At 43.3% G+C, this 26444-nt stretch overlaps 1 protein-coding gene and 1 long non-coding RNA gene across 6 annotated transcripts in view; one reads left to right on the top strand and one right to left on the bottom strand.

Moving 5' to 3' along the window:
* Nucleotides 1-26444, bottom strand: part of spidr (scaffold protein involved in DNA repair) — a 316427-nt gene that overhangs the window by 153804 nt on the left and 136179 nt on the right. The gene's annotated exons all lie outside the window — the stretch shown is intronic.
* Nucleotides 1-26444, top strand: part of LOC137314755 (uncharacterized) — a 65359-nt gene that overhangs the window by 27293 nt on the left and 11622 nt on the right. Inside the window, exon 3 of one of the 3 annotated variants that reach the window (XR_010961244.1) lies at nucleotides 6394-6844. The exons of the other annotated variants lie outside the window; for them this stretch is intronic. This is a non-coding gene — a long non-coding RNA (uncharacterized lncRNA). Of the gene's footprint in view, nucleotides 1-6393; nucleotides 6845-26444 lie in introns of those variants that run through there. 3 annotated transcript variants of the gene reach the window in all.

Below are 26444 nucleotides of genomic sequence, written 5' to 3'. Positions count from 1 at the left end.
ATGGATAAATCCCCAGGCCCGGACGAAATGTATCCCAGGCTACTGTGTGAGGCAAAGGAGGAGATTGCGGGGGCTCTGACACATATATTCAGAACCTCTCTGGCCACAGGGGATGTGCCAGAGGACTGGAGAACCGCTAATGTAATACCATTATTCAAGAAGGGGAGTAGGGAAAAACCGGGGAACTACAGGCCAGTGAGCCTAACATCAGTGGTAGGAAAATTATTGGAAAAAATTCTGAAGGACAAAATTAGTCTCCACTTGGAGAAGCAAGGATTAATCAGGGATAGTCAACATGGCTTTGTCAAGGGAAGATCATGTCTGACTAATTTGATTGAATTTTTTGAGGGGGTGACTAGGCGTGTGGATGAGGGTAATGCAGTGGATGTGGTATACATGGATTTCAGTAAGGCCTTCGATAAAGTCCCCCACAGGAGACTGGTCAAGAAGGTACGAGCCCATGGAATCCAGGGTGCCTTGGCACTTTGGATACAAACCTGGCTTAGTGGCAGAAGGCAGAGGGTGATGGTCGAAGGTTGTTTTTGTGACTGGAAGCCTGTGGCCAGTGGGGTACCACAGGGATCGGTGCTGGGTCCCTTGCTGTTTGTGGTCTACATTAATGACTTGGATATGAATGTAAAAGGTATGATCAGTAAGTTCGCTGATGATACAAAAATTGGTAGGGTGGTAAATAGCGAGGAGGATAGCCTCAGTCTGCAGGACGATATAGATGGGTTGGTCAGATGGGCGGAACAGTGGCAAATGGAATTTAACCCGGAAAAGTGCGAGGTGATGCACTTTGGAGGGACTAACAAGGCAAGGGAATACACAATGAATGGGAGGACCCTAGGCAAGACAGAGGGTCAGAGGGATCTTGGTGTGCAAGTTCACAGATCCCTGAAGGCGGCGGAACAGGTAGATAAGGTGGTAAAGAAGGCATATGGGATACTTGCCTTTATTAGCCGAGGCATAGAATATAAGAGCAAGGAGGTTATGATGGAGCTGTATAAAACACTGGTTAGGCCACAGCTGGAGTACTGTGTGCAGTTCTGGTCGCCACACTACAGGAAGGATGTGATCGCTTTGGAGAGGGTGCAGAGGAGATTCACCAGGATGTTACCAGGGCTGGAGCGCTTCAGCTATGAAGAGAGACTGGGAAGATTGGGTTTGTTTTCCTTGGAGCAGAGGAGGCTGAGGGGGGACATGATTGAGGTGTACAAAATTATGAGGGGCACAGATAGGATGGATACTAAGGAGCTTTTTCCCTTCGTTGAGGGTACTATAACAAGGGGACATAGATTCAAGGTAAAAGGCGGGAGGTTTAGAGGGGATTTGAGAAAGAACTTTTTCACCCAGAGGGTGGTTGGAGTCTGGAACTCACTGCCTGAAAGGGTTGTGGAGGCAGGAACCCTCACAACATTCAAGAAGCATTTGGATGAGCACTTGAAATGCCATAGCATACAAGGCTACGGACCAAATGCTGGAATATGGGATTAGAGTAGACAGGGCTGATGGCCGGCGCGGACACGATGGGCCGAAGGGCCTCTATCCGTGCTGTATAACTCTATGACTCTATGATAGATTAGGTGAATGGGCAAAACTGTGGCAAATTGAATTCAATGTCGACAAATGTGAGGTCATCCACTTTGGATCAAAAAAGGATAGAACAGGGTACTTTCTAAATGGTAAAAAGTTAAAAACAGTGGATATCCAAAAGGACTTCGGGGTTCAGGTACATAGATCATTGAAGTGTCATAAACAGGTGCAGAAAATAATTAATAAGGCTAATGGAATGCTGGCCTTTATATCTGGAGGACTGGAGTACAAGGGGGCAGAAGTTATGCTGCAGCTATACAAAACCCTGGTTAGACTGCACCTGGAGTACGTGAGCAGTTCTGGGCACCGCACCTTCGGAAGGACATATTGGCCGTGGAGGGAGTGCAGCGTAGGTTTACTAGAATGATACCCGGACTTCAAGGGTTAAGTTACGAGGAGAGATTACACAAATTGGGGTTGTATTATCTGGAGTTTGGAAGGTTAAGGGGTGATCTGATCGAAGTTTATAAGATATTAAGGGGAACAGATAGGGTGGATAGAGAGAAACTATTTCCGCTGGTTGGGGATTCTAGGAGTAGGGGGCAGAGTCTAAAAATTAGAGCCAGACCTTTCAGGGGTGAGAATAGAAAACATTTCTACACACAAAGGGCGGTAGAAGTTTGGAACTCTCTTCCACAAACGGCAATTGATACTAGCTCAATTGCTAAATTTAAATGTGAGATCGATAGCTTTTTGGCAACCAAAGGTATTCAGGGATATGGGCCAAAGGCAGTTATATGGAGTTAGATCACAGATCAGCCATGATCGTATCAAATGGCGCAGCAGGCACAAGGGGCTGAATGGCCTACTCCTGTTCCTATGTTCCTATGTGTAGCAAGAAGGGGATAATTTATTTACTAAGTGGCTTGTGTGAAGCCTGATGGTAGGTTGGTAGTGTTTTTTTTATTCGTTCATGGGATGTGGGCATCACTGGCAAGTCCAGCATTTATTGCCCATCCTTAATTGCCCTTGAGAAGGTGGTGGTGAGCCGCCTGCTTGAACCACTGCAGTCCGTGTGGTGAAGGTACTCGCACAGTGCTATTTGGTAGGGAATTCCATCATCTTCGCTGGGTCAAAATCCTGGAACAGCGATATATTTCCAAGTCAGGATGGTGTGTGACTTGGAGGGGAACGTGCAGGTGGTGTTGTTCCCATGTGCCTGCTGCTCTTGTCCTTCTAGGTGGTAGAAGTCACAGGTTTGAGAAGTTCTGTCGAAGAAGCCTTGGCGAGTTGCTGCAGTGCATCCTGTGGATGGTACACACTGCAGCCACGGTGCGCCGGTGGTGAAGGGAGTGAATGTTTAGGGTGGTGGATTGGGTGCCAATCAAGCGGACTTCTTTGTCCTGGATGGTGTCGAGCTTCTTGAGCGTAAATGCCAATACAATCCAAACTGGTTGTTTTAAGCCAGTTTGGCGAGTCAAACCTGAGCATCATTAACTCCTGGGCATAGACTGGGTGATAAACCCCAAACAGTTTCTTGCTGAGGTGTTAAATTGAAAGGATTCAGGATTTGTGTGGTTCCCTTGATGAATATTCTTGACAGGATATTGATCCCAGTATTCTTATACTTCTCTGGCAATTTATTTCACAAATCCATTATTCATTGTGTAAAAATGCTCTGCCCGACTTCCCTTCTCACTCCTAATGCCCTAACTTTTAAACTTGGGCCCACTGGTATTTGTATCCTTCATCTTTGGATCAATTTTGTCAATGCACTGCATTATTTTGAAAACTTCAGTTCGATCACCTCAAAGTTTCTTCTCCAAGAAAGCAAGTTCAACTTCCTTAATCTTCCCTCTTAACTTAAATTCCTGGTACCCAGGGTCCTTGTTGTTGTCTCTGTTTTTTTTTTATTCGTTCATGGGATGTGGGCGTCGCTGGTGAGGCCAGCATTTATTGCCCATCCCTAATTGCCCTCGAGAAGGTGGTGGTGAGCCGCCTTCTTGAACCACTGAGTTCCATGTGGTGACGGTACTCCCACAGTGCTGTTCGGAAGGGAGTTCCAGGATTTTGACCCAGCGACAATGAAGGAACGGCGATATATTTCCAAGTTGGGATGGTGTGTGACTTGGAGGGGAACATGCAGGTGATGTTGTTCCCATGTGCCTGCTGCTCTTGTCCTTCTAGGTGGTAGAGGTCGCGGGTTTGGGAGATGCTGTCGAAGAAGCCTTGGCGAGTTACTGCAGTGCATCCTGTGGATGGTGCACACTGCAGCCACTGTGCGCCGGTGGTGAAGGGAGTGAATGTTTAGGGTGGTGGATGGGGTGTCAATCAAGCGGGCTGCTTTATCTTGGATGGTGTCGAGCTTCTTGAGTGTTGTTGGAGCTGCACTCATCCAAGCAAGTGGAGAGTATTCCATCACATTCCTGACTTGTGCCTTGTAGATGGTGGAAAGGCTTTGGGGAGTCTGGAGGTGAGTCACTCGCCGCAGAATACCCAACCTCTGACCTGCTCTCGTAGCCACAGTATTTATATGGCTGGTCCAGTTAAGTTTCTGGTCAATGGTGACCCCCAGGATGTTGATGGTGAGGGATTCGGCGATGGTAATGCCGTTGAATGTCAAGGGGAGGTGGTTGGACTCTCTCTTGTTGGAGATGGTCATTGCCTGGCACTTATCTGGCGCGAATGTTACTTGCCACTTATGAGCCCAAGCCTGGATGTTGTCCAGGTCTTGCTGCATGCGGGCTCGGACTGCTTCATTATTTGAGGGGTTGCGAATGGAACTGAACAATGTGCCATCATCAGCAAACATCCCCATTTCTGACCTTATGATGGAGGGAAGCTCATTGATGAAGCAGCTGAAGATGGTTGGGCCTAGGACATTGCCCTGAGGAACTCCTGCAGCAATGTCCTGGGGCTGAGATGATTGGCCTCCAACAACCACTACCATCTTCCTTTGTGCTAGGTATGACTCCAGCCACTGGAGAGTTTTCCCCCTGATTCCCATTGACTTCAATTTTACTAGGGCTCCTTGGTGCCACACTCGGTCAAATGCTGCCTTGATGTCAAGGGCAGTCACTCTCACCTCACCTCTGGAATTCAGCTCTTTTGTCCATGTTTGGACCAAGGCTGTAATGAGGTCTGAAGCAGAGTGGTCCTGGCGGAACCCAAACTGAGCATCGGTGAGCAGGTTATTGGTGAGTAAGTGCCGCTCGATAGCACTGTCGACGACACCTTCCATCACTTTGCTGATGATTGAGAGTAGACTGATGGGGCAGTAATTGGCCGGATTGGATTTGTCCTGCTTTTTGTGGACAGGACATACCTGGGCAATTTTTCACATTGTCGGGTAGATGCCAGTGTTGTAACTGTACTGGAACAGCTTGGCTAGAGGCGCAGCTAGTTCTGGAGCACAAGTCTTCAGCACTACAGCTGGGATGTTGTCGGGGCCCATAGCCTTTGCTGTATCCAGTGCACTCAGCCGTTTCTTGATATCACGTGGAGTGAATCGAATTGGCTGAAGACTGGCTTCCGTGATGGTGGGGATATCGGGAGGAGGCCGAGATGGATCATCCACTCGGCACTTCTGGCTGAAGATGTACCATGTGTCCTCCCTTGTATTTAAATCTTTTGCCACACCGAATAGTTAGCGTGAATCAACTTGGTCAGTCTTCTTCATAATTTTAAAAACTTCAGTTTGGTGAATAAATGAAAAAAAATGTTGGGTATGACTGAACAGCAGTGGTAGACTTACATTGTTTTTCACATTTTAAGGACTGACTAAAGACTGGCACAGCATGTACTGGTTCAGTCCTTCAGCCTAGTCTCATGGGTGAACAGTATGCACTTGTTATTCCTTAAAAATTGAAGATTTTTTTCTATTATATTATTTGCCAACAAAAATGAAAAATTCAATCTTGTTATTTCTGGATGTGGTACAAAAATAAAACTGTAGGCCATGTATCGTTCGATGTGGTGTCTCATATGATTATTGTTTGTACTTGGAGCCACATGCAAACTGTAGACCTTAAAAAAGGAAACTCTAGACTGCATACATTTACAAATGTTCTCAAAATTAAATTAATAAAGTATGGATTGTTTTTGCTGAAGCTAAAAGTCCAAAGAGATATATCTGTAGTTGTATTTTTTAAACAAAAACCCTATAAGGGTTGTAGTGACTTTCACTTTTAATTCTGCACATTGATACCATAACAACCTTGCCTAGAGCAACTGTGCACCAGACCAATGACCGAGAATATGGATTTGTACACAGTTTTTTTAAAAAACAAACCATGCGCAAAACTGATCATGTTTGCATGACTCATGACTGCAGCAAGGAGGACAACGGGATGGTATTCCAATGAATGTACCATGGAGTCATATGATGTCTTGCCCACAATGCCTTTAGAACGAATTGCTGAATTCATAACACTGTCAGAAGGAGCTACTGAGCTACCTCCAGGGAGGTAGGAAAAAGCAGGTTTTCAAGTCAACTCTGTGACCAACTCAAAAAAGGCATTGGAGAAATCTATCTATCTTATGTCTCTTCTGGTGTGCCCTGGCCAACGATATTCTGTTTAACTATTTCACAGCCATTAGCCACCTCAGTTGAAGTCTCCTAAATGCCAGACAGGGATAGAAGTAGAATGAGGAACAAAAGCCATCTTAGTAAAAGAAATAACATAAGTTATTTTCAAAACGAGGAAGAAAATCAAATCTGAGGTATTTTTATTCCCAATCCTCATCTCCCCCTTTTAATGTTTTCTGATCCTCCTATCCAGCCTGCAATTTGTCCAAAATGTTAACTCCTGACCTGCAAACCCAGTATTTATAACAAACTTATTTTTATCTTGGTAGGAGAGGAAGAGGAAGAAGGAGAACTGTGCATCACCACTGTTAGGTCAGCTCATCTAATATTCCTGATGACTTTGTGGGTCAGCACTTTGCCTCAGTTGTTCAGTGTCTCCCTCTGACAACATGTTTGACTTCGGGAGTGGGTTTGAACACTGTCCCTTAACTTTTGGCACCCATTTCTAAATCAAGACTACACTATTGAGCTGAGTCCAAAACTAAATTAGTTAAGCAATCTCACCTGAATTCCTAGGAGATAATAACACTGCTTCATGGATGATCCTCTTCAGAAAATGGGGTTGAAGGACATTGTTGAGGCATTGTGGAGGGCGCTTTGCTCTCCATCGGTTCTGTGCTATACCTGATCCAGAAGTACTCACTACTAATACTGAGCAAAAAAATGGATATTATTCCATTCCCCAACATTAACATTACTGTCATTAGTAATCAGAATAACTTGACAATAATCAACAATTACGCTTTATATCATAATGCGTCATTGTGGAGCATTAACTCATGAAAGTAAAATAGTGGAATGCAGCTTCAATTCCTCTCAATCTTAGTTATGTTGATGTCTCACATAAGCCAGGTGACACCCCACCAAGAAAGGGGCGGGGGGCGGGGAAGTAGGGAGAATTAACCATAGCTGTTCAGCCACAGTGTGTGCTTCATAACATCCAGTTCAGAGCTACACAAGCAAAGATTTAAGAGTAGGTTGCCGTACCATGCATATGCGTGATACAAGCAGGATAGGCAAAATCAATAAATCTCTGCTCAAAGTGTTCTATTAACAGGCCCACTGTCACTTGATAATTTATTTCCTAATAAACTTCAGTTCCTTGTTAAATATTCTGCATACAACTTCTCAGGTACCCAATAGATATAATTTACATTTGCTTGCCTTTTAAAAACTACACAGCACAATGTAATAAAACACAGTCAATCAAGTCATCAAAAGGACAACTCTATAAAATCTGGAAACCCTGTCTATATAAGGCTCTATTAGTCAGTAAATAGGACCTCCACTGGAAAATGTGCATGTGTATTTGTTGGGATGAGGAGAGAATCAAACACAGTGGTGCTCCAAAGTACAGTCAAATGGCCTGTTAACATTGTGTCTAGACTCGCACATAAATAATGACAATTGTAAACAATTTTACAACACCAAGTTATAGTCCAGCAATTTTATTTTAAATTCACAAGCTTTCGGAGGCTACCTCCTTCCTCAGGTGAACGATGTGGAAATGATGTACCTCTGCAAGACATGCCAGATCATCGACACAGATACCACCATCACACGAGAGGACACCACCCACCAGGTGCATGGTTCATACTCCTGTGACTCGGCCAACGTTGTCTACCTCATACGTTGCAGGAAAGGATGCCCCGGAGCATGGTACATTGGCGAGACCATGCAGACACTGCGACAACGGATGAACGGACACCGCGCAACAATCGCCAAACAGGAGGGTTCCCTCCCAGTCGGGGAACACTTCAGCAGTCAAGGACATTCAGCCACCGACCTTCGGGTAAGCGTACTCCAAGGCGGCCTTCGAGACACACGACAACGCAAAATCGTAGAGCAGAAATTGATAGCCAAGTTCCGCACCCATGAGGACGGCCTCAACCGGGATCTTGGGTTCATGTCACGCTACACGTTACCCCACCAGCGAACAAATGTTATCTGTTTTTAATATAACGGGTCAGTTGCTGTCTTTTCTATGTTTCTACCTCTCTATCTCTGTTTTTTTTTGTTTGTTGTTTTTTTTGGTGATTTGTATATTCTGAGACCTGGCAGGTAACACCTGTCTGTCTGCACACTGATTGCCTTGGCAACGGGCAGTTGAAAAAACTGTCTGTATTCACCAGCATTGTTCTGTGAATTATAAATGCGACTTCATTTCGAGGACTTCATTTCCACATCGTTCACCTGAGGAAGGAGGTAGCCTCCGAAAGCTTGTGAATTTAAAATAAAATTGCTGGACTATAACTTGGTGTTGTAAAATTGTTTACAATTGTCAACCCCAGTCCATCACCGGCATCTCCACATCATAAATAATGACAGTGAGGGCAAGGTCCTGGAGGACTGCTGGCATTAAGGAACTCTACTCCATCATGAGTCAATCCCTTCAGGAGGTGAAGGGAGAAAAGTAAGGGGGGGCAGGGGAAGGAATAAAGTCAGTAAGCCATAATAATTTGACCCCTGTTGATGCATAGATGTATGAAGTATCAAGGTCATGGCTCCCTTGATCACTCAGTGAACTTATCTAATGAGTAACTGAGCTATACAGGACAAGAAGGTCCTAAGTTCAATTCCCAGTATGTGCAGATTTAGATGACCTCAGCCAGAGTTATGTAGAGACACTACAGTTGGCCTCAGTGTCCTTGTGTGAGGGAGAGAAAAATTGGACAGTGTTTCCACTCCCGATTGCAATTTAGGGACCATTGCTGGAAGTGTATGTGTGGGTTACCAGGTGAGGAAAGGATCAGGTTTTGCTGTAGTTATCCCCCCATCCCCCAAGTGAAACAGACTGCCACTCACTGTGAAGGCTCATATATGAATAATGACCACCTGGGTAAGATTTTGAATTGCATTCATTGCCCATTAAACGAAACAAGGAGTCAAGAAGTGGATGGGAGAGGAGAAAATTTGTGAGATAAAAGTGTCATGATCAGCTGCAAACATTATAATTAAAAAAATACATGTGTCCAGTCACACAGAGTATTAAACTAACTGATGAATGTTTTTTAAAAAAGCTTCTTTGAAATGTTTTCTATCAATGAATATACTGAAATTTTGATTGTAAAATGGAGATCAATAAAAGTGTAGCTTTAGCTAATTCTTCTTCACAAAAACTTTTGAATGGAAATCACAAATGTGTTAACTTAACTCTATGGCCTGCTGTGGTCTGGTCTGATGATTAATTACGTCATTGGTAACCACAAAGTATATTAAAAGCAATGTAGAAAGGTCAGATGCAGACAGTGATACAGTTTTGCGTCTATGAACATCGAGGTCCTTGTTACATAATCATGTCATCTGTCAAAGTTATCTACGCTTTCAGTCTAATAGACACAAATATTTTATCTCTTCCCCCATCAATTATTTCCATTTTAACACCAGTATGGTCAAAAATTTCACCAATATTATCACCTACTTGGCTCATAACCATCAGCGTGGAAAAATGCAGAACCTCACATTAATTCTGAGTTTTTGGTGCTAAGTGCATATCAGAGCAAAATCAGTACATTTACTAATAGTTTTCATACAATATACCTTGAAAAGTACAGCCTCAACAGGAAATGCAGTCCCCCATCATACCACTGAGTGGTTCCTTTAAGTTATAAATGGTTCTATTTGTGTCAGATTATTAAATGTAACTAGAAACTGCACGAGCTTTGCATTAGAGTTGCACGATAAAATGTTTCACAAAAATGTAAAAGAATAATAAACACTTTTTTTTTTATTCATTGGATGTGGGCATCACTGGCAAGGCCAGCATATTTTGCCCATTCCTAACTGCCCTTCAGAAGGTGGTGATGAGCCGCCTGCTTGAAGCAGAATTGTACAACTGAGTGCCTTGCCCATTTCAGGGGGCGGTTAAGAATCAATCACATTGCTGTGGGTCTGCAGTCACATATAGGCCAGACCAAGTAAGGGCGGCAGGTTTCCTTCCCTGAAGGACATTAGTGAACCAGATGGTTTTTACAACAATCCGGTAGTTTCATGGTCACCATTACTTTTTATTCCAGATTTTTTTTTATTTAATTAATTGAATTTAAATTCCCCAGCTGCCGTAGCGGGATTTAAACTCATGTCTCCGGATTATTAGTCCAGGCCTCTGGATTACTAGTCCAGTAACATAACCACTATGCTACCGTACCCGATTGTGCCACTGTCGCCCAGCATGGGTCTCATGTAGCTACTGCAAGCCAAACATAAATGTTCTGGCACTCACCAACACCAATTGCCAGGAAGACTCACTAAAAAAAAAGTCCTCCAGCAGCCTGTGTTAGCCAGACCGCAGTTTTACATTTGGCATGCAACCGGCTTTGTGAGCTTGGGGAATCTAGTGACCCTACACAGGTCTCGTCCAATATAAAAGCACCTAACAACTTCATATTTAGGTTTAGAATAGGAGAATCAACGTGGTTCAGTTGCACCAAAGCATTACGCTGATGGTTAACTTTTACAATAAGTTTGCATTGAGGGGTTGGGGGGGGTGGTGGAAGAGGAAGAGAAAAGGGAAAGAGAAAGCAAACCTGGTTTTCTATACAGATGAGTGAAGCCATTCAAGCCCATGGGAGTCAAAGGATATGGGGAAAAGGCGGGAAAGTGGAATTGAGGTAAAAATCAGATCAGCCATGATCTCATTGAATGGCGGAGCAGGCTCGAGTGGCCAAATGGCCTACTCCTGCTCCTATCTCTTATGGTCTTAAGTTGCTATACGAAGCTACAATCTCCCCAACACAGCTTCTAGCTGCCACTTCAGTGATTTTAAAAAAACATTTTTTTTAAAAATAAAAGAGTTTTTGGCTCCACAATTCTATCCAGAAGGCCATTCTGGGTACTGATCATTCTGAGTGAAGAAGTACTTCCCAACATTAGTCCTAACCTTGCCTTTTACTAGACTATGTTCCCTTGTCCTGAAGTCGTGGTTTAATTTAAAATAGTGCTCCAGTGTATGTGTCTTTAACTTTTCCACAAGATCCACCTTCATTTGTCTCCTTTCAAGGATGAGGAGTGGGAATTTTTCTGGTCTATCGTCATAACTCAGTTCTCTGATACCAGAGATCAGTTTCATGACTCCCCCCTGCAACACTTCCAAAATTTGGGTGTTTGCCTCGTGTCTTGTTGACCAGAACACAGTCATTAGGGTCTTTTTGTAGCATCAGTATCAGACATCGTGGTATTAGCATTATTTCGCACACACAAATATTCCCTCATTACTGGTAATATAACAACAGTTTATGCACCATGAGAAGGAAAGCCAAAATCACTTTCATAATTGTACTTACTGATATCTCATAAGCCTTGTTCAGGTGGTTCAAATGAGACCACTTGAAGGTGGCAAAGGAATCATGCTAAACTCCTATCACTTTTTTCCCCATAAAAGAAACAAACAAATTCCTGACTGGCATGCATGATCTTCAGCATCACATTAGTATACAAATACAAATTTGCACTAAAGCAGATTCAAAGTACTGATCTAGAAGAATATAATTCTGCACTGCTGAATAGTAATGCCTTTTAGTATCCTGGTGCACTGACTACCCCTATTCATGACAGCATTACCACAGTGACTTAATAATTAGTGTATTGAGGAATGGCTGACACTGTTCTTTCATCTTTGGCATTTAGATTTAAATTCAGCAAGATGGTATTGAAGTATCTCCACTCCACTGGATGTGAGACTTTTATGTAAAAGAGGTGCTCGCATATTTTCAACTCAATTCTTACTTTGTACAGGCCCACAAACGGTTAATAATTTGGCACTAATTGCCAATATCACTCAGAAACAACATAAAGGATGGCTTGTGTAGAAATGGCAATTCCACACTGGTGCAGTTGAGGGTGCTCTTCTGAGACTGTATTAAGCCATATTTTTCAAGGAATGGGAACTTTACTCTGCATCTGGTCTGTGCTAGACCTGACGTGACAGCTCTCAATGCTGTCACAGAACAAAAAGGAGTAAAACATTCCCTAGCACTGACAACCTTCATCTTTAGAACATCTTTTTAAATCTAGCGTAGATGCTCCTAAAGGCTTAGGTGGTAAGTGCTCTGCCTCATTTGGAACAATGCGATACAGACCAAGGCCCTAAGTTCAATACCCAGTCTGTGCATATCTCAGCTGGGGCTTCATTAGAGGCAATACAATTGGTCTCAGTGCTACTGGGCTAGGTAGTGGAAAATTCAGCCAAGATTTCCTCTCTTGCTGCAGCATTAGACAAGAACAGACGAAGGCTTGGTGGTGAAGCCAGCAGTCGAACAGCTGCCACCACTCACCTTTTAGGCTTACACATCAAGAATGGGCAGTTAGGTGAGGCACCAGCAGACAGCCAGTGCACAAAGGAATCTACTCCAGTACAAGTTACCACCTTCAGGAGAGGAGCGGAGAAAATTTAAAGTGAAAAAGTTTTAAAAGTAGCGCATTTATTTCAATGCAGCTATAAAACAGAGGTCACAATCAGAATAATGGAAACATTAGGGCAATTTCTACAGATTTCCTATTAATTTTAGGAAAACATTCCAGCTGAGAAATCTTGCAAAACACAGATGTACAAAGAAGCCATTAAAGTATTGCTGTATATATTCAGGATCTGTAATGAAAACCAACTGACTTCATTCGTACTGAATGTACTCAATGACCTTTCTGGCTTTTCCCCATTCATTCCCTTTCCTGGTTCTTCAGAGTAAAATACTGGAAACTAGTCTCAGTCATAGATCCACCCTAAGCCTTTTAATTGTCTCAGAGCCAAAGTGCAATACTAAAAGGCTCACCACAGAATGCAAACATTAAATCCATCTTGCAGCAGGAAGCCAGTTGTTTGTCATTCCATTATCAGGAAATACTACATGATATTATGGGAAAGCCTCACCTGAATCCTTAGATTAATGCTAACTCATTTGAATACAAGCAGTAATGTACAGCCAACACAGAAAAAAAAACCTTCTGAAATGCAACTGACAACAACCACAGTTAGACACCAACAGGAGAAATCTGAAGAGAAACAAAATGAGAAAAGTTTTTATGCTTTTAGGCAAACATTGAATGTTAAAAATGAATTGTTTCATTGTACAGGTTTACTTCCTCTATCACATTAAGTCTCCTTTAAGGTGTCTCTTTTCTAGGCTGAAGAACCCTAGCTCACCTCTCAACACTAGGGATCAGCCTCATTGTTCTCTTTTGCACCACCTCTAGTTGACCCCATTATATTGCGGCAACCAGAGCTGTATCCAGCCTAACTAAACAATTGTAATTGTGGAGACTGCAAGACTCCTGGAGAATCTGAACTCAACTAATTTGGCAGTATGCCTCAGAATCCAGTTCACTCTGTTCATTGGAGCCTCACTTTTACTTAACATATTGAACAATGAGAAAGCTCACATCCCGAGGATTCTTTCAATTTAACAAGTTCAATCTGACCCATGGAGTGGTTCTGACTCCTAATTTTATTTCCAATATGTAGAACCATGCGTTTACCTGCAATGAACTTCATAAGCCTAAGTGCAAACCTCATCAAGTTCTCTTTTCAAGATCTTGTTCACAGTTTCTTCCTCCCACGCCCCCACACTTGGAGCTCAAATTTTAACTCGCCTCACCTGGCGGAAACCAGGCTAGTGGGGCCGTTTACATTGGGGTGGGGGACAGACCCTCTCCTTTCCGACCCTAATCTGGCCAACTGCAATTTTAAATTGCAGGCAATAAGGACACTCACGCCAAGCATGCCAGGGTCCTCTTTACAAATAACATCATCGGTGCCGATCTGCTATTTTAATCTGAGGCTTGAGCAGGAGTGCAGTACCAGCAGCAGTTGGAAAACTGGTCTCCCACGCCACCATCTCAGCTGCAGGAGGTACATGGCCTGAGTGCAGCTTGCAAGGGAAGACAGGAAAAGTGAAGGTGCGTACCCATACATAGAACATAACCAAAAAGTACCTGTTCCTTTCACATTGCTGAAGAAGTAGAAACCTGGCTAACAACTGGTTTGGACATTCATTATCAATGGTGAATGTGATTTTAATTTTTCTGTCATTGCCCTCTCCAGCAAAGCCATAGCAAAAGCTTTTGCTTACCAAGAGCATTTGCAAACATTGAAAATGCAAAGGAAGATGAAATACAATACAATGTATTTGGTGTACAAATAAGCAGATAGAAAACTTCAGAATATTTTGAGCAAATTGAGGCCAACCCCAACCGGACTATCTCGGACAGCTTAGCAGGTTCACAGACAGCATTACTGAAGAGTCATTTTATTGATATGGCTGTGTTTTTTTGTCCAATAATGGCAAAAGCAGAGTTAAGGACATCATTAATTACGGTATAATTTTACACTACTGCTTCTGAATGTGCCTGTCCCTACAGATAGCAAGAAAAGTCAAAAATAACAACGGGCGGGCAGCCTATTAGAAATACAGTCCAGAATAATGATGACAGCAAAGACTATAAAGTGCTAAGAAAAATTAATTTCTACAGTTAAAGTGCAGGTCGTTGTGGTGTGAATCCACACACAAAACTGCACTCATCAGCGCTAAAATGGTAGTTTAGCATGAAAAAAGCCACAAGGCAGATGTTGTAAGTAATGGAAATGTCACACTGCTCCAACACAAAGTGCTCTACTTTGGTTGAGACACTTTATTAGGGCAGCGTGCAGGGAGCTTTATTCTACAACTAACCCATTTGACCTAGGAGTGCTCAATGCAGACACCGAGTGCAAGACCCTAGCACCATCACCCGACAATTTCATAGGCAGACAAACTAAACCTCCTGTAGTAAAAAGAATAGCTTCAAATTTTTTAATAATGCACTGTACACAAATGCATATAGTACTGTTACAGCAAAACAAACTTGCTTTAAGAACAACTTTGTTTTGGTTAAGAACTTCATGATCTGAACACTCTTTTGGAAAGTGAAATGTGTGCAGCGTTAAGATACCAGGAGAGTAGACTTGAAAAATTAAGTCAAAGAATTGTTTCCTACTGTTTTCACTTAGTCTAAACTGGGTTACACGTCCCCAAGCCCAGTACACAAAGCAGAAGTTACCTCACACCAAGAACACATCCTGTCATAAAATCTGCAGATAGAAGCAACTCTTGGTTTGTTTATAGCACTTACAAATGCCTACCAAATGACTGCAATGGATAAACATATACCTCATCCAAACATTTGCAGTATTTCCATCACACTAGATATACTCTATATTTATTCACTCCCATTAAACAAAAGTTAAAATCTAGACATGCAATTTTTTACAAACTACGCGGTTATCAGAATTAGATTGCACTGTAACCTAAAATTCAAAACAAACAATCCCACTACTGCTCTCTTTTGCATTGCTTACATCTGGGGAGGAATAAGAGTGGCAGGGCTATATTGATAGGGGATTCAATTGTAAGGGGAACAGACAGGCGTTTCTGTGACCGCAAACGTGACTCCAGGATGGCATGTTGCCTCCCTGGTGCTAGGGTCAAGGATGTCATGGAGTGGCTGCAGGGCATTCTGGAGGGGGAGGGTGAACATCCAGTAGTCGTGGTCCATAACGGTACCAACGACAAAGGTAAAAAAAAGGATGAGGTCCTGCAAGGTGAATTTAAGGAGTTAGGAGATAAATTAAAAAGCAGGACCTCAAAGGTAGTTATCTCAGGATTACTACCAGTGCCACATGCTAGTGATAATAGGAACAGGAGAATAGACAGGATGAATGCGAGGCTGCAGGGATGGTGTAAGAGGGAGGGATTTAGATTCCTGGGACATTGAGACCGGTTCTGGGGAAGGTGGGACCTGTACAAGCGGGACGGGTTACACCCGAGCCGGACCGGGACCAATGTCCTCGCGGGGGTGTTTGCTAGTGCTGTTGGGGGAGGTTTAAACTAGAATGGCAGGGGGATGGGAACCTGAACTGGGAGACAAGAGGAGGAAGAAACAAGGATGGAAACAAAAGACAGAAAGTGAAGAAGCAATAGTGGAAGGCTGAGAAAACAAGAGTGAAAAACAAATAGGGCCATAGTGCAAAATAAAACTAAAATGACTAGCAATCTTAAAAAGACAAGTCAAAAGGCATTGTGTCTTAATGAGCGCAGCATTCGCAATAAGCTAGATGAATTAACAGCGCAGATAGATATTAACGGTTATGATATAGTTGCGATTACGGAGACATGGCTGCAGGGTGACCAAGGATGGGAACTGAACATCCAGGGGTATTCAATATTTAGGAAGGACAGGCAAAAAGGGAAAGGAGGTGGAGTAGCATTGTTAGTAAAGGAGGAAATCAATGCAATAGTGGGGAAGGATATTGGCTCGGAAAATCACGATGTGGAATCTGTATGGGTGGAGCTAAGTAACAACAAGGGGCAGAAAACATTGGTGGGGTTTGTTTATAGGCCCCCAAACAGCAGTGGAGATGTAGGGGAGGGCATTAAACAGGAAATCAGAGACGCAAGCAAGAAGGGTACAACTATAATCATGGGTGACTTTATCTACATATAGATTGGTCAAAACAAATTAGCAATAATACCATGGGGGAGGAATTCCTGGAGTTTGTACGCGATGGTTTTCTAGACCAATATGTTGAGGAACCAACGAGAGAACAGGAGATCCTAGACTGGGTATTGTCCAATGAGAAAGGATTAATTAACAATCTTGTTGGGCCTTAGGGAAGAGCGACCGTAACATGAAAGAATTCCTCATTAAGATGGAGAGTGAAGTAGTTGAATCCGAAACTTGGGTCCTGAATCTAAATAAAGGAAATTACGAAAGTATGAGGTGCGAATTGGCTATGATAGATTGGGGAACTTTAGTAAAAGGGATGACGGTGGATAGGCAATGGCTAATATTTAATGAACGTATGCAGGAATTACAACAATTATTCATTCCTGTCTGGCGCAAAAATAAAACAGGCAAGGTGGTTCAACCATGGCTTACAAAAGAAATTAGGGATAGTATTAGATCCAAAGAGGAGACATATAAAATTGCCAGAAAAAGCAGCAAGCCTGAGGATTGGGAGCAGTTCAGAATTCAGAAAAGGAGGACAAAGAGATTGATTAAGAGGGGAAAAATAGAGAATGAGAGTAAACTAGCAGGGAACATAAAAACTGTCTGTAAAAGCTTCTATAAATATGTCAAGAGATAAAGATTAGTGAAGACAAATGTAGGTCCCTTACAGTCAGAAATGGGGGAAATTATAATGGGGAACAAAGAAATGGTAGAACAATTAAACACATACTTTGCTTCTGTCTTCACAAAGGAGGACACAAATAATCTGCCAGAAATGTTAGGGAACCAAGGGTCTAATGAGAGGGAGGAACTGAAGGAAACCAGTATTAGTAAAAAAAAGTGCTAGGGAAATTAATGCGGCTAAAGGCTGACAAATCCCCAGGGCTTGATAATCGACATCCCAGAGTACTAAAGGAAGTGGCCCTGGAAATAGTGGATGCGTTGGTGATCATCTTCCAAAATTCTACAGACTCTGGAACACTTCCGACAGGAGGGTGGCAAATGTAACCCCCACTATTTAAAAAAGGAGGGAGAAAAAAACCAGGGAATTACAGACCAGCCTAACATCAGCAGTGGGGAAAATGCTGGAATCTATTATAAAAGATGTGATAACAGAACACTTGGAAGGCATTAACGGGATTGGACAAAATCAGCATGGATTTATGAAAGGAAAATCATGCTTAACAAATCTACTGGAGTTTTTCTGAGGATGTAACTAGTAGAATAGATAGGGGAGAACCAATGGATGTGGTGTACTTGGATTTTCAGAAGGCTTTTGATAAGGTCCCACACAAGAGGTTAGTGTGCAAAATTAAAGCACATGGGATTGGGGGGAATATACTGGAATGGATTGAGAATTGGTTGACAGACAGGAAACAGAGAGTAGGAATAAACGGGTCTTTTTCCGGGTGGCAGGCAGTGACTAGTGGGGTACCGCAGGAATCAGTGCTTGGGCCCCAGCTATTCACAATATATATCAATGATTTGGATGAGGGAACTAAATGTAACATTTTCAAGTTTGTAGACGACACAAAGCTGGGGTGGAAAGTGAGCTGTGAGGAAGATGTAAAGAGGCTCCAATGTGATTTAGACAAGTTGGGTGAGTGGGCAAGAACATGGCAGATGCAGTATAACGTGTATAAATGTGAGGTTATCCACTTTGGTTGTAAAAACAGAAAGGCAGATTATCATCAGAATGGTGATAGACTGGGAAAAGGGGAGGTACAACAAGACCTGGGGTGTCCTTGTACACCAGTCGCTGAAAGCGAGCATTCAGGTGCAGCAAGCAGTTAGGAAGGCAAATAGTATGTTGGCCTTCATTGCAAGACGATTTGAGTACAGGAGCAGAGATGTCTTATTGCAGTTGTACAGAGCCTTGGTGAGACCACATCTGGAGTATTGTGTGCAGTTTTGGTCTCCTTATCTGAGGAAGGATGTCCTTGCCATGGAGGGAGTGCAATGAAGGTTTACCAGACTGATTCCTAGGATGGCAGGACTGACGTATGAGGATTGATTGGATCGATTAAGCAGATATTCACTAGAGTTTAGAAGAATGAGAAGTGATCTCATCGAAACATATAAAATTCTAACAGGACTAGACAGACGAGATGCAGGGAGGATGTTCCCGATGGCTGTGGAGTCCAAAACCAGGATACGGGGTGTGCCATTTAGAACCGAGATGAGGAGAAATTTCTTCCCTCAGAGGGTGGTGAACCTGTGGAATTCTCTACCACAGAAGGCAGTGGAGGCCAAGTCATTAGATGTATTCAAGAAGGAGATAGATATATTGCTCAATGCTGAAGGGATCAAAGGATGTGGGGAAAAAGCGGGAACTGAGTTAGACGATCAGTCATGATCATTTTGAATGGCGGAGCAGGCCCGAAGGGCCGAATGGCCTATTCTTGCTCCTATTTTCTTTGTTTCTATGTCAGAAAGTGACTTGATTAACTTTCTCAGTCCTCAGCTTTAGTCAATTGTTTTATGACACAAAATCATGGTGGAATCCATTAATTCAACTGAAAACCAAGAAAACATAGTCCAGTTTTGACAAGCTGTACTTAAAGCGGCACTGGCTGACACAAAAAAAAGTTAGGCAAACCTTTCATTGTGGGGAAAGAAAAAGCCAGACGATGCACACCATTTTGACTCCACGTATAAGTGACTTTTCTTTATTCGTTCATGGGATGTGGGCGTCGCTGGCGAGGCCAGCATTTATTGCCCATCCCTAATTGCCCTTGAGAAAGTGGTGGTGAGCCGCCTTCTTGAACTGCTGCAGTCCGTGTGGTGAAGGTTCTCCCACAGGGCTGTTAGGAAGGGAGTTCCAGGATTTTGACCCAGCGACGATGAAGGAACGGCAATATATTTCTAAGTCGGGATGGTGTGTAACTTGGAAGGGAATGTGCAGGTGGTGTTGTTCCCATGTACCTGCTGCCCTTGTCCTTCTAGGTGGTAGAGGTCGCCGGTTTGGGAGGTGCTGTCGAAGAAGCCTTGGCGAGTTGCTGCAGTGCATCCTGTGGATGGTACACACTGCAGCCACGGTGCGCTGGTGGTGAAGGAAGTGAATGTTTAGGGTGGTGGATGGGGTGCCAATCAAGCGGGCTGCTTTGTCATGGGTGGTGTCGAGCTTCTCGAGTGTTGTTGGAGCTGCACCCATCCAAGCAAGTGGAGAGTATTCCATCACACTCCTGACTTGTGCCTTGTAGATGGTGGAAAGGCTTTGGGGAGTCAGGAGGTGAGTCACTCGCCGCAGAATACCCAGCCTCTGACCTGGTCTTGTAGCCACAGTATTTATATGGCTGGTCCAGTTAAGTTTCTGGTCATTGGTAACCCCCGGGATGTTGATGGTGGGGGATTCGGCGATGGTAATGCTGTTGAATGTCAAGGGGGAGGTGGTTAGACTCTGTCTTGTTGGAGATGGTCATTGCCTGGCGCGACTGTTATTTGCCACTTATCAGCCCAAGCCTGGATGTTGTCCAGGTCTTGCTGCATGCAGGCTCGGACTGCTTCATTATTTGAGGGGTTGCGAATGGAACTGAACACTGTGCAGTCATCAGCGAACATCCCCATTTCTGACCTTATGATGGAGGGAAGGTCATTGATGAAGCAGCTGAAGATGGTTGGGCCTAGGACACTGCCCTGAAGAACTCCTGCAGCAATGTCCTGGGGCTGAGATGATTGGTCTCCAACAACCACTCCCAACTTCCTTTGTGTTAGGTATGACTCCAGCCACTGGAGAGTTTTCCCCGATTCCCATTGACTTCAATTTTACTCAGGCTCCTTGGTGCCACACTCGGTCAAATGCTGCCTTGATGTCAAGGGCAGTCACTCTCACCTCATCTCTGAAATTCAGCTCTTTTGTCCATGTTTGGACCAAGGCTGTAATGAGGTCTGGAGCAGAGTGGTCCTGGAGGAACCCAAACTGAGCATCGGTGAGCAGGTGATTGGTCAGTAAGTGCCTCTTGATAGCACTGTCGATGACACCTTCCATCACTTTGCTGATGATTGAGAGTAGACTGATGGGGCAGTAATTGGCCGGATTGGATTTGTCCTGCTTTTTATGGACAGGACATACCTGGGCAATTTTCCACATTGTCGGGTAGATGCCAGTGTTGTAGCTGTACTGGAACAGCTTGGCTGGAGGTGCAGCTAGTTCTGGAGCACAAGTCTTCAGCACTACAGCTGGGATGTTGTCGGGGCCCATTGCCTTTTCTGTATCCAGTGCATTCAGCCATTTCTTGATATCACGTGGAGTGAATCGAATTGGCTGAAGACAGGCTTCTGTAATGGTGGGGATATTGGGAGGAGGCCAAATGGATCATCCACTCGGCACTTCTGGCTGAAGATGGTTGCAAACGCTTCAACCTTGTCTTTTGCACTCACGTGCTGGACTCCGCCATCGTTGAGGATGGGGATGTTTGCAGAGCCTCCTCCTCCCGTTGGTTGTTTAATTGTCCACCACCATTCACGACTGGATGTGGCAGGACTGCAGAGCTTTGATCTGATCCATTGGTTACGGAGTCGTTTCGCTCTGTCTATAGCATGTTGCTTCCGCTGTTTAGCATGCATGTAGTCCTGAGTTGTAGCTTCACCAGGTTGGCACCTCATTTTTAGGTATGCCTGGTGCTGCTCCTGGCTTGCTCTTCTGCACTCCTCATTGAACCAGGGTTGATCCCCTGGCTTGTTGGTAACGGTAGAGTGAGGAATATGCCGGGCCATGAGGTTACAGATTGTGCTGGAATACAATTCTGCTGCTGCTGATGGCCCACAGCGCCTCATGGATGCCCAGTTTTGAGCTGCTAGATCTGTTCTGAATCTATCCCATTTTGCACGGTGGCAGTGCCACACAATACGTTGGGTGGGGTCCTCAGCGTGAAGACGGGACTTCGTCTCCACTTGCGGTGGTCACTCCTACTAATACAGTCATGGACAGATGCATTTGCGATGGATAGATTGGTGAGGACGAGGTCAAGTAAGTTTTTCCCTCGTGTTAGTTCGCTCACCACCTGCCACAGGCTCAGTCTGGCAGCTATGTCCTTCAGGACTCAGCCAGCTCGGTGCTACCGAGCTGCTCTTGGTGATGGACGTTGAAGTCCCCCACCCAGAATACATTCTGTGCCCTTGCTACCCTCAGTACTTCCTCCAAGTGGTGTTCAACACAGAGGAGGTCTGATTCATCAGCTGAGAGAGGGCGGGAAGTTTCCTTGCCCATGTTTGACCTGATGCCATGAGATTTCATGGGGTCCAGAGTCAATGTTGAGGACTCGCAGGGCCACTTCCTCCTGACTGTGTATCACTGTACCATCACCTCTGGTGGATCTGTCTTGCCGGTGGGATAGGACATACCCAGGGATGGTGATGGAAGAGTGTGGGACGTTGGCTGAAAGGTATGATTCTGTGAGTATGGCTATGTCAGGCCGTTGCTTGACTAGTCTGTGGGACAGCTCTCCCAATTTTGGCACAAGTCCCCAGATGTTTGTGAGGAGGACTTTGCAGGGTCGACTGGGCTTGGTTTGCCTTTGTCGTGTCCGGTGCCTAGTGGTCTGTCCGGTTTTATTCTTCTTATGACTTTTTTTAGCGAGATTTTACAACTGAGTGGCTTGCTAGGTCATTTCAGAGGGCAATTAAGAATCAACCACATTGCTGTGGGTCTGGAGTCACATATAGACCAGACCGGGTAAGGACAGCAGGTTTCCTTCCCTAATGGACATTAGTGAACCAGATGGGTTTTTACGACAATCCGGTAGTTTCATGACCACCATTATTGATACTGGTATTTTAATTCCAGATTTTAATTAATTAATTGAATTTAAATTCCACAGCTGCCGTGGCAGGCTTTGAACTCATGACTCCAGATTACTCGTCCAGTAACATAACCACTATGCTACCGTACCCTTGATGCATTTTAAGCCTGTCATGCATTTCTAAACAAAAAACGTTTGCTATTCTTTTTTGAAAATAATGGCCCATTTAAAACTTTGGTGGTCTTTTACTAATTTGAATGAAGTAGCAAAATAAACAGAGAACTTTGGTCAATTCAGTGAATCTGCAAATAATCCATCTGTGGCCAATATAGCAAGAAAACACATTACTAAATAAAACCAATAGGGAATTCAGGAGAAACTTCTTTACCCAAAGAGTGGTAAGAATGTGGAACTCGCTACCATAAGGAGTAGTTGAGGCAAATAGCATAGGTGCATTTAAGGAAAAGTTAGATAAGCCACACAAGGGGGAAAAATATGGAAGGATATGCAGATAGGGTTAAATGAAGAGAGAGGGTGAAGGATCGTGTGGAGTATAAACACCAGCATGGACCAGTTGGGCCAAATGGCCTGTTTCTGTGCTGTAGATGCTATGTAACACTATGTAATACTATCCAAGGCAATGAAATATAACTTAAAACAAGATAATCATTTAGCTGCAGCAGGAGGCTGGTACACCAACGTAAGGAGCAATGGGGATAATTTTAATATCTGTATTTATATTAACCTTGCTGCTAATGCTGATAGTAATTTGGAGCACTACCTTGCTAAGATAAATTTAGCTTGTCAGTATGAAGTGAAAAAAAATCAACATGAAGGCTATTTGGAACCCTAATGCTAAAAAAAAATGGAAGTGGCAACACAATCGCCAGTGTTTTCCGTTTCTGCACTTGCCATTAAAGTGGACGGGCAGAAAATCACAAGCTAGCAAGTGCATGAGTGGAAACTCCCAGCCAATGTCTGCCAAACTGATGTTGCTAATACCATCAGCAAAACCAATGTCCTTATGGGGGGAAAATTACCTCCTTTAATGGAGTTATTTGTTAACTTAGTGTTCTCAAGAAAATATATTATGCTTGCACAAATTGTTGCAAACTTTGGAAAAAGCACAAATTCAAAGCTGCATGTGGTATCACCTACTGAAGATATAAAGGTAAATATTGTGACGCTGCACTCCTGGTGCAACGCTCAGTTGGAAGTTAGCGCTATAAGGCTGATCATGTGACCCATGCTCCTTTTGAGCAGGCTCTGCACGAGGACTGGAGCCTGACAAATGTACCCCAAAGTCTTCAGATTATACTACCAGTAAATCAATGAGTTCAAAACAGGTTTTCATAACTCTTTTGTTTTCACCGCTCGATCAGAAGAATGTTGATCTCAAACGCCATGATTCTAATTTACTCAAACAATCTTCCCATTAAACAGAAGTTCTAACTGGCACATGATGTTGATCAAACTCTAGCAGCTCTTGTCAAATTAAGTTTTTATCGGGGTTAAATCACACAGTAAACTATAAAATTAAACACACCCACTATTACTCTAGTTTTGCATTAGCCACAGCTATTACATCGTATCTGCTAAACTTGCTCTTACAAACTCAACACTGCCAGTGGTCTTTGAGCACCCAGATATCAAATTAATCATTAAACATTGTGTCCTTGCTACCCACATTACCAAATATACTACAGTAGATACATCATTACTCAGTTAAAGACCCACCTTTAAACTGCAAAAAGACTTCAATTGAGGAACCATGCCTGCCATTTTGGACTAATGTTTTTAATTCAATTAGCATTATATTACAAACTCACAATTGGCACTTTGTTTACAAAAACATATCTATCCAAGTTCAGGAACTTGCCATGTGCCACAAACTATTTCATGATCTCTCCAATATACCCGAATGATATACCACCCATTTTAGATCATTGTTCACTTAATATTGTAAAATCTAGCACATTATATTGACTCTTTAACTGTTACCCATAGTATATTTTAGCATGGTGCACCACCTTGCATTGGAAAGTTAGACAGTGATGCTTCCATTATTCACAACTGGTAAAGCCGACAGAAATACTCCTTAGATATGGGGACCGTGCCGGAGGACTGGAGGATGCAAATGTTACACCCCTGTTCAAAAAAGGGGAGAGGGATAAACCCGGCAATTACAGGCCAGTCAACCAAACATTGGTGGTGGGGTAACTTTAGAGACAATAATACTTGGAAAAGTATGGGCTAATAAATGAAAGTCAGCAGAGATTTGTTAAAGGAAAATCATGTTTGACTAACTTAATTGAGTTTTTTAATGACGTAGCGGAGTGGGTTGATGAGGGTAGCGCAGTTGAAGTTGTGTATATGGACTTTCAAAAGGCATTTGATAATGTACCACATTATAGATTTGTTAGCAAAATTAAAGCCCATGGGATTAAAGGGACAATGGCAGCGTGGATACAAAATTGGTTAGGGGCAGAAAGCAGAGAGTAGTGGTGAACGGTTGTTTTTCAGACTGGTGGGAAGTATACAGTGGTGTTCCCCAGGGGTCAGTATTAGGACCACTGTTCTTTTTGATATATATTAATGATCTGGACTTGGATATACAGGGTATAATTTCAAAGTTTGCAGATGACACGAAACTTGGAAATGTAGTAAACAATGTGGAGGATAGTAACAGACTTCAGGAGGACACAGACAGATTGGTGAAACGGGCAGATGCATGGCAGATGAAATTTAACGCAGAGAAGTGTGAGGTGATGCATTTTGGTAAGAAGAATGAGGAGAGGCAATATGAACTAAATGGTACAATTTTAAAGGAACAGGAACAGAGATACCTGGGGTCACACATACACAAATCTTTGAAGGTGGCAGGACAAGTTGAGGCGGCTATTAAAAAAAAAGCATATGGGGATCCTGGGCTTTATTAATAGAGGCACAGAGTATAAAGCAAGGAAGTTATGCTAAACCTTTATAAAACAATGGTTAGGCCTCAGTTGGAGTACTGCATTCAATTCTGGGCACCACACTTTAGGAAGGATGTCAAGTCCTTAGAGAGGGTGCAGAAGAGATTCACTGGAATGGTACCAAGGATGAGGGACTTCAGTTATGTGGAGAGAATGGAGAAGCTGAGGTTGTTCTCCTTAGAACAGAGAAGTGGAGATGCCGGTGATGGACTGGGGTTGATAATTGTAAACAATTTTACAACACCAAGTTATAGTCCAGCAATTTTATTTTAAATTCACAAGCTTTCAGAGGCTTCCTCCTTCCTCAGGTGAACATTCCACAACATTCACCTGAGGAAGGAGGAAGCCTCCGAAAGCTTGTGAATTTAAAATAAAATTGCTGGACTATAACTTGGTGTTGTAAAATTGTTTACAATAGAACAGAGAAGGTTAAGGGGAGATTTGATAGAGGTGTTCAAGATCATGAACGGTTTTGATAGAGTAAATAAGGAGAAACCGTTTCCAGTGGCAGACAGATCAGTAACCAGAGGACACAGATTTAAGGTAATTGGCAAAAGAACCAAAGGCGACATGAAGAAAAACATTTTTACGCAGCGAGTGGTTATGCTCTGGAATGCACTGCCTGAAAGAGTGGTAGAGGCGGATTCACGGGCTCGACGGGCCAAATGGCCTCCTTCTGTGCTGTAACCATTCTGTGATTCTATGGCTCGGTAACCAGAGGACACAGATTTAAGGTGGTCGGTAAAAGAGCCAGAGGCAACATGAGGGAACATTTTTTTTTAACACAGCGAGTTGTAATGATCTGGAATGCACTGCCTGAAAGGTTGGTGGAAGCAGATTCAATAGTAACTTTCAAAAGGGAATCAGATAAATACTTGAAGGGAAAAAATGTACAGGGCTATGGGAAAAGAGATGGGGAATGGGACTAACTGGATAGCTCTTTCAAAAAGCTGGCACAGACACGATGGGCCGAAGGACCTCCTCCTGTGCTGTACCTACTATGGTGAGAAACGAAAACAGTTTATGTTGATTGAAATTTTAACGGAGAAAGTTTGTAACAGGTAACCAGTATTTACAGAATCATGCCTATAAATTAGATATTTTGGCATGGTACCTAGGGTAGTA

Source organism: Heptranchias perlo, chromosome 3 (genome assembly GCF_035084215.1).
Source record: "Heptranchias perlo isolate sHepPer1 chromosome 3, sHepPer1.hap1, whole genome shotgun sequence".
NCBI classification, from domain to species: Eukaryota; Metazoa; Chordata; class Chondrichthyes; order Hexanchiformes; family Hexanchidae; genus Heptranchias; species Heptranchias perlo.
The sequence above is the reverse complement of the archived record's forward strand: the minus strand, read 5'-3'. Positions and strand labels throughout refer to the sequence as shown.